A 9962-nucleotide genomic window follows, 5' to 3' on the forward strand; every position below is an offset into this window, starting at 1 on the left:
TCTCTGTGCAAACCTCCGAGGTCCATGCAAGGCAGTGAGTTCTGAACCCAGAAACCAATTCTGAGAATGGCATTGGCACGCTGACCAGTGTACATGAACCCACAGCGTACAGGTAGCTGTAACATTGACAGGATCTGGATCTCCTTGTCCACCAGTCACTGACAGCAATATTGCAAGAAAGAAAGCAGTTAGGAAGATAAATGTTGTTTTGACCTTCATCTCAGGGGGATTTGAATCCAGGAGTAAGGGTGTCTTACTACAGCTGTAAGGGGTCTCGGTGAGACCCTATCTCAAACATTGTGCAGTATTGTGTGCAGTTTTGGTCTCCTTACCTAATAAAGGACAAACCTGACATTGAGGGAGAGCAGTGAAGGATGACCTGACCGATCTCTTGGATGACAGGTTTGTTGTGGCGGCAGAGTTTGGGTTGATTGGACTGGGCCTGTATTCAGTGGGCTTTAGGAAAATGAGTGGAGAAATCAATGAAATGTAAAAAAGCCCAGACAGCGTGAGACAGATTGGAAGCAGGGATGATAATACCACTGGCTGGGATGTCTAAAACAAGGAGCGACAGTATTAGGTACAGGCAGGTCACTCTGCATTGGGGTGTGAATAAATGTCTATACTCAGAGACTGGTGAACCTGGGGAATTCTCTCCCACATAAGGCTGTGGAAGCCAGGACACTAAAAATAAATAAGGATTTCTGGACATTAAAGGGACCAGGAGACAGCTGGAGTACAGCTGTTACAGACTGTCAGATGTTAAGAAGGAGATCTCTGCAATGTCAACAGGACTGTGTTTCCCGTTCCCTTTTATGACACCGAGTTTCCTGTCGGTTTTATCCATCCAAAACTTGGAGTAAATTGATACAATTGAGTATCTTGCTTGTCTGTTTTAGAGACCATTGAAGATATTCTCACATGTCTGTGTACCTTGAGTCACTTTTAGGCCAGACCAGGAAAACACGGGAGATTCACTTCCTGAAAGTACATTAGGGAAGGAAATTGGTGTTTACAATTGACATTGGCTTCAATGTTACTATTACTGACACCAGGTTTGAAATATCGATATTTTATTAATTGTTTCAAACAATAATGCCAGAGCAATAGCCTGGTCTAGATCAATAATCCAATGACATTTCCACAACAGCGGCATCTCCATATGGGGACCTATCAGAAACCACACTGAGCAGGTCATGTATGTACTGTTTGACAGCTCTGCCAGAGAAACAACCACTCATTTGACGTCTATGATGGCACTGATGGTGGGGTAATTGATGAGATTGTAGCTATTAGTTAAAAACAATGACTGCAGATGCTGGAGGCCATTTTCTGGATTAGAGAGGTGCTGGAAAAGCACTGAAGTTCAGACAGCATCCTAGGAGAAGGATAATCGACGTTTCGGGCGAAAGTCCTTCATCAGGAATACAGACAGAGTGGAGGGTGGAGAGATAAATGAGAGAGTGGGGGTGGGGAGAATGTAGCATGGAGTACAATAGGTGAATGGGGTTGGGGATAAGGTGATAGGTCGGGGAGGAGATAGGGGGGAGGTAGCAAAGAGTACAATGGGTGGATGGGGGTGGGAATGAAGGTAATAGGTCAGAAAGGAGGGTGGAGTGGATAGATGGAAAGGAAGATACGCAAGTAGGACACATCATGTGGACAGTGCTGAGCTGGAAGTTTAGAGGTGAGGTGGGGGGAGGGGAAATGAGGAAACTGGTGAAGTCCATTTTGATGCCCTGGGGTTGAAGTGTTCCGAGGCGGAAGATGAGGCATTCTTCTTCCAGGCATCGGGTGGTGAGCGAGCGGCGTTGAAGGAGTCCCAGGACCTCTATGTCCGCGGCAGAGTGGGAGGAGGAGTTGAAATGTTTGGCCACAGGGCGGTGTGGTTGATTGGTGCTGGTGTCCCAGAGATGTTCCCTAAAGCGCTCTGCTAGGAGGCGTCCAGTCTCACCAATGTAGAGGAGCATCGGGAGCAATGGATACAATAAATGATATTGGTGGATGTGGAGGTGAAACTTTGATGGATGTGGAAGGTTCCTTTAGGGTACTGGATGGAGGTGAGGGAGGAGATGTGGGCGCAGGTTTTGCAATTCCTGCGGTGGCAGGGGAAGGTGCCAGGATGGGAGGGTGAGTTGTAGGGGGGTGTGGACCTGACCAGGTAGTCATGGAGCGAACAATCCTTTTGGAAGGTGGAAAGGGGTGGGGAGGGAAATATATCCCTGGTGATGGGGTCCGTTTGAAGGTGACGGAAATGTCGGTGGATGATTTGGTTTATGCTAAGGTTGGGAGGGTGTAAGGTGAGCACCACGGGGGTTCTGTCCGTGTTACGGTTGGAGGGGCGGGGTCTGAGCGTGGAGATGCGGATGTGGACGAGATGCGTTGGAGGGCACCTTTAACCACGAGGGAAGGGAAATTGCATTCTCTGAAGAAGGAGGCTAACTGCTGTGTTCACAGAACAGCACCACTCTAATCCAGATTGTAGCTATTCCTCTGTTTGGGAACTGGTCATAGCTGAGTAATTTTCCACATTACCAGAGAGATGTCAGAGTTGTCAGCTTAGTGGAAACCGTATACTGAGAGATTATCCTAGTCAAAAAGTTACAGATTGTGTTTGAATATGATGCTGGTTCTGCTGCTGCTGCTGTGGTCTACAGCACCACATCAATGTCAGGAATTCTGTATTTAAGAAAGTTCAGAGAGTTACATCATCGAAAGTATTTACAGAGGAGTTTTGACTTGGAAATGAATTGAGTGCAACGAAGAATTAGTGCTGAAAGAGGAATTTGCAGGTCATGGACTCTTAGAGTCATACAATATGCAAACAGACACTTCAGCCCAACTCATCCATGCTCACCAGGTTTCCTAAACTGAATTAGTTCAATTTTTCTGCTTTTTGCACGTACCCATCCAAACCTTTCCTATTCATGTACACATCAGATTGTCTTTCAATTGTTGTAATTGCACTCACCAATACCACTTCCTCTGACAGCTTGCTACATATAAACGCCACTCTCTGTGAGAAACAGCTGCCCTTAGATCTATTTTAAATATCTTCCCTCTCACTTTAAACTTATCCTCTCTGGTTTTGGACACCACCACCCTGGAGAAAAGGCTTTGTCTATTTATCCTATTCATATCACTCATAATTTTATAAAGGTCACCACTCAGCTTCTTATAAAAAAAGGAACAAAATCCCTGCCTCTCCATATATCTCAAAACCTCCTGACTCCGTCACGTCATTTTAAATACTTTTGTCCCCTTTCCAGGTTATAGCATCCTTCCTGTAGCAGGGCGACAAGAATTGTACTCAGTACTCCAAATGTGGCCTTAACATTCTCTTGTACAGCCGCAACATGATGTTCCAATGTCTATAGTCAATGCGCTGACTGATGAAGGTAAGTGTGCCTAATGCCTTCTTTACTGCCCTGTCTACCTGCGACTCCACTTTCAGGGAACTATGTACCTGCATCCTGGGTCTCTCTGTCCGAATACGCTTCAGAATATCCTACCGCTAACTCTATAAATCCTGCCCTAATTTGTCTAAGAAAATGAAACACCTCACATTTATCTTCATGAAGCTCTGCCTGCCAATCCTCAGCACACTTTCCTAGTTGATCACGATCTCATTGTTCTCTAAGATATCCTTCTTCACTGTCCACTATTAACACTGATTTTGGGAGTTTTGTCTACGAACTTACTCTCCATGGCTCCTATATTCTCATCCAAATCATTTACAAAAACAATGAACAGCAGCAGGCTGGTCCTTGTGGCACGCCACTAGTCACAGTCCTCCAATTTGAACAAGACATCTCTCCCAGCACCTTCTACCACCTAGTGTCAAGCCAATTTTATATCTAATTGTCTAGCTCTCCCTGAACGCCTGTGATGTAACCTTATTAACCAGGCTACCATGAGGAACCTTGTTGGGCCTCACTAAGGTCCACGTAGATAACGTTTGCTGCTTTACCTTCATCTATCTTCACAATCACCTCTTCAAAAACTGAAATCTCGTTTGTGAGACATGGATTCCCAGACACAAATGTCCCCAATCAGTTCTTGCCTTTCCAAATACATGTAAATCCTGCCTCTCAGAATCTCCTACAAACACTTACCCACCCTTGACATCAAATTCACTGGTCTGTAGTTCCCTGGGATTTCCTTGCAGGTTTGTTACACATAATGTAACCACATTTGCTGGCTTCCTGTCCTCCAGCACCTCAACTGAGGCTGTCAATGATACACAAAAGAAAGTCAACAGACCTGCACATTTCGTAAGCCAGGAACTAAGACAGAAATGTGCTTGGAAATGCTCAGCAGGTCTGCTAGCATGTGTGCAGATAAATCAGAGTTAATTGTTACAACATGGGGTAAACACCTCCGCCCCCCACTATCCCCACCCCCCCAACCCCCGCGCTAATTTAAACTTGCAGCACAGTAAAGATTTAACCCATGCTGTAATCTAAAAATTCGGAAGGCCAAGAACCATCCTAAAGGTCACTCTTTCAAGTAAACATTACCAACTTTAAAAAAAATCTACGAGAGAATAGTTAACTAACATCTATTTGCAACTTCTTTCTCTGACCTATCTTATACATTCTCTTCTACAATACTGCTCCGATAACCTTCCCCCTCCCCCGCCCCAATTAAGATTGACCAAAGCATTCAAATTACAGAACCAGCCAGCTGTCGAATCTTCTCTTTATATCCTCCTCTGTCTTCTTTTCTTCTCCTTAGAGTTTCTGTTTCACAGGTCATTGATAAATAAAGGAGCATTTCGGAGAGCTATTCTCTGGGCAGTCTGCAGATGGTGGTGGCGTGGCAGTTCTCCCCCAACTCTTCTCTTTTTTTTGCTTTATACCCCAAAGCAAAGGATCATTTCATTCTTTTTAATTTTGTCAAAATGCAAAAATCAAATTCGAATGTAGTTTAGTTTCTTGGGCATAATTTAAACTGATTTATCGAATTTGATTTTATTGTCTCATAGCATCCCAGCTACTGCCAGCTGCTGGACCAAATGTTACATTGTAAATTTTCCAGAACACACTGTGCTTGTAAATCCTTCAACTCTCTTAAAGGTACAGTACCCTTTACACGTTCGTAACACCTACCCTCTCAAAAGAACCATCATAATGAAAACACGGTCTCATTTGTTTTTCTATTTTTTTTTAAACACATTACCATAGCATACAGGTAACTTAAATCTAAGTTCACCTTAACTTCTTCCCATATACCTATATTTAACAGTGGATAAATACAAATCTCGTCTAAACTTTATCAGTTAAATATGTGAGAACGCATCTGCGATTACATTCTTACGACACACTGCATGTACAATTTTAAAATTAAAAGTCTGTCACATCAGATTCCAGTGAAATAGTCTTTAAAGCATTCAAATAATCTAAGCAGATTGGGATCCACGTACACAACCGTCTCTAACACGCTGTTTGTGAATACACATTAAAATGTCGTAAGGCTAGTACCAAACACAATAGTTCTTTCTCAATCGTGGAATATTTTCTCTGGTGGATGTCGAGCTTCTTTGAAAAATACAATCCCATCTCATCGTCCTGTAGCAGTACAGCTCCAACTCCTATGTCACTAGCGTCGATGGCAACTTTGAAAGCTTTCAAAACGTTTGGTGCAGCTGAAACTGGTTTGGTGGTCAATATTTCTTTTTAATGGTCGAATGCCTCCTGGCATTGGTCTGTCCACTAAAACTTTGTGTTCTTCAGCAAATCGGTTAACGGTGCCACTATACTGCTGAAGTTTGGAACAAACTTCCGATAGAATCCATTGACTCTGAAGAAGCAAAGCACCTTTTTCTTTGAGGTTGATCGTGGAAATTCCTCGGAAGCTTTTGTCTTTGCATTTCATGGGATCAACCTTCCATGATCGATATTTTGTCCCAAGAACATCACGTCTGCTTTTGCGATTTCAAATTTGTTTAACTTTACCACCAGTTTTGTTTCTCGTATTCATTCAAAGAGCTCTGCCAACTGTACCAAGCGATCTTTCCAGGACTTACTAAAGACCAATACATCTTCCAAATGGTCTGCACAGTTTATTAACCAGGTCAGAACTCTGTTCCTGTGTCTTTGGAATGTGTTGGATGCGTTCTTCATTCCAAGTGGCATCACTTTGAATTGATACAGTCCATTTGGAGTAACAATTCAGAAACTGTCTCTGATAAAGGTACTTGCCATTAACCACGCATTATGTCCAACTTGGTGATGTAAGTGACTTGTTCAACTTTCTCGATACAGTCCTCCAATGTCAGTGTTGGATATAAGTCTGATTTTGTAACAGTATTGACCTTCCAATAATCCAAGCAAAATCATTGAGTCCCATCCGGTTTGGGAAAGAGGATGATCGGCGAGCTCCACTCGCTCTGGTTTGGTTCGATGATGTCCTCATTCAGCATGCCTCCACTTCCTTCTGGACCTGTCTGGCCTTGAGAGGATTAAGCCGATAGAGGTGTTGTTTTATCGGAACAGTATTCTATGCGTCTACTTCAGGTACAATGACATTAGCTCTCCCCATATGATTCTTAAATCTGTCCGTATATTGCAATAACAAACTTTTCAACTGCGTCCTATGCTCCCGAGACAGAGAGTTTACTAACCTATCCTACTGCTCAAGGACTTCTACATTTTTAGGCACATCAAAATTCACAACATTTGGAATTGATTTCTCATTCTGTAGGGCAGTAACTAACACTTGTTACTCCAATTCTTTCTCTCCTCTACTTTTCAGAATGGTGCACTCGTTTATAAGCCACATAAAGGGGTATTCAAATGTGGGAATTGGCAACAGAGGTGCTACTTTCATTACTGCCTGTGGCCTACCTATTATTTGGCATGTATGACACGTTTGCCAAAATGTAACCACATCTTTGTGCATTCCAGGTCAATAAAAATGTTTTTGTCCCTCAGCCTGAGTCTTTCGAACCCCGAGTTGACCTCCCACAGGTAACTCACGTGCTACCCATAACACTTCTTGTCTCGATGTGACCGGCAACACAATCTGGTGCATTTCAGCACATTCCCCTCTGCGCTAACCTGCCGTCGTCTCCATTTCCAACTTAGGATTCTATATTTCTGATAATAACCCTCAGGAATATCTCTGCCTCTCTTTCAGAGTACACATCCACGTATATATCTTTTATCATCTTGCCTGTCTTTTGCAAATTCCTTCGCCTTTCAGGACTAAACATCTCTGTCTGTTCAGGTTTTCCCTGCACCATTATGTCAAACAGGATATCAGCTAACTGAACCTTAACTCCTTCATCTTGTCTTTAGTTTGTGCTTCATGCTGTGACTTATGATAGTGGGATCTAGTTACTGGACAGTCTGGGAAAATATTAGGATAGTTCTGTTTTAACTACTCAGTTTCTTGGTCTTCCTTTGGCTTCTGCACAACAAGACGTGTCGCCTCCAACTTTGACCCTGCTAAATCACTCCCGAGAACAAACTGGATTCCTAGAAATGACACTCTGTCAGTCGCTCCCACGGTTACCTCCTCAGACTTGAGAAGGCAATCCAACCTGATATTATGTAGAGGAAAACTATATTTCAGCCCATCTACCCCACAAATTACGACACTCTCGGGTAACAGCTCAGAAAGACTGCAAAATTGCTAATCTTTTGCTAATAACATTATAATTTCTCCTTCTCCCCCGTTGTTTCTGAGTAAACTTTACTCACAGAGGCGAATTCTTTTTGGAGATCAGGTACAAACTCCATTCCCAGCCTCTGCATAGGCTGTTCACTATCGTGCAGCTCCTGGGCTTTTGTTGGGGCTTCCTGTAATACATTTACTAATGCCACTGGCTTAGTTTCTTTTACCACATCTTCTCCCATAGTGCCTTTCTTAACAACCTGCACTGTAACCTTACGTATCCCACCTTATGGCAATGATATACCTTTTCCTAGTGCCTTTCTAAAACCACTGGCACTCTGAATTTCTGTGTCCCACTCTATTGCAGTGAAAGCACCTAAGGCCTTTCACCTCCTTTATATCCTCTTGGCAATCGTCTTTAACCTGTGCTAAATTCTTATTCTCTACAGTTTCTTTCATAGTGTAGCATCTCCGATTCTCCCAAATTCGATCCTTGACAGGACGAAATTCTGGCTGGAAGCTTCTCGTACGCAGCAACATGTATTCATCTGCTAAGTCTCCTGCCCTTAATTTCTGAACTTTCTGTTCCTTCACGTGCATTCTTATCATCTCTGGAAGTAATGTTTTCAAATCCTTCGGCAGAATAATCTCCATCAGAGCCTCATAGGTCATATCTATCTTTAAAGCAAGCATCCATCTGTCAAAATGCCTGTGTTTGATTATTTCAAACTCAAAATAAGACTGACCTGATTACTTCTTTATGTTTCTCTATTGCTGACTATATGATTCTGGTACCAATTCGTGAGCACTTAAAATATCTTGTTTGGCGGCTTGAGAATCTCTTGATCCCTCATCTGACAGCGGAGAAAATACCACACTCGCTCTGCCTATCAATGTAGTCCGAAATAGCATTACCCATAAATCCTTAGATCACTCCAAATACCTAGCCAATTCTTCAAGTGAGATAAAGAAATCTTAAGCATCCTTCTCATTAAAATGTTGCAGAGTATTGACATAGTTGCAGAGAACACTACCTTCTCTTTTGATCTCCATCTTTTTAATGTGACTTACCCTGACTCAATCACAACTTCTCAAGTTCAAATTCTCTCTCTTTTTGGTCAGCTAAGAACCTTCTCCTTCTCTCTTTTTTTTTTTCTCTCTCTCTGTCTTCTGTCTTGCTTTCTGTTTCTTCTCTCTCTGTTTTTCTCTCCCTTTGTTAATCTTTAAACTGCATTTTTCTCAATTGGAATTTAAGTTTTTTTTCTCACTACTGCACTTGTCTGTGTTTCTGACACACCTTCGTGTTTGAGAAATTCCCGGACAATTTCAGATTTACTTTTATCCTTGGTTAAATCCAAATCTAACTTCTTTGCTAATTCTAAAAAAATGGCCTTTACCTTTCCTTCCAAAATTTCGTGCCAAATTGGAGAATCATCTTCAAACCCCTCTTAACATTTTTAGCAGCCATTTCGCTCACCTTTAATTTAAACAAACGCAAGTCATCGAAATTAAACAAGTTGCATCACTGACGTTTTATGTAACGATCTCGGACACGAACGTGCAAATGTTTGAATATATTTTGTTTTCTTTTCATCCCTCAAATCTATTCAATCTCAGACTGGATCTGCCTAAACCTGTTCATATCGTGGACGAAAGCCCCCAAGCTGTTACGACACAGGGTTAACCCCTCTCCTAATTTAAACCAGCCACACAGAAAACGTTTACCTCATTTCATAATCTCTTAAATTTCGAGAGGCAAACATACATTTACAGAGGTCACTATTTAAAGTAAAATTAACAATTTGCTATTTAAGTACAACAGAGAATAATAAATCTAACAACTGTTTAAAACTCCCTTCGGTTAAACGTATCTTTGATCTCCCACTCTACAATGCTGGTCAGATCAAACAAAAAAAAAGATTAAGGATTACAAAAAAAAATCACGTTTCAAAACCAGTCCACTTTGTCGATTCTCCTTTGTAGACTTTCCTCTGTAGAGTTTTCTCTCGGTTGGCTTCGATGTTCTGCTGTGTAAACCTCTTATAGACAGGTACCTTTCAGAACGTCCTTCAGCTCGCAGTCTATCTTTCTGGATGTCCTTGGTAGTTCTCCCCCTAAATGTTCAAAATGTCCAGTTTTATACCTCGAAACATAGGACCATTTCATTGCTTTTGATGTCATCAAATATTTCAAACTCAATTTGATTTCAGTGTGTTTGGCCAAAATTTAAACTGGCCGAATCTGAATTGTTTTTCGTTTTGTGGCAACTCAGCTATTGATTTCACAGTCAAATGTTACATTTAACTTCTTTCAGAACACTTTTTGCCAGCTTCCAGTCTCTC

Source organism: Chiloscyllium plagiosum, unplaced genomic scaffold (genome assembly GCF_037043375.1).
Source record: "Chiloscyllium plagiosum isolate Xiang-an unplaced genomic scaffold, Cpla_swu_hap1 HiC_scaffold_14, whole genome shotgun sequence".
Lineage (NCBI taxonomy): Eukaryota > Metazoa > Chordata > Chondrichthyes > Orectolobiformes > Hemiscylliidae > Chiloscyllium > Chiloscyllium plagiosum.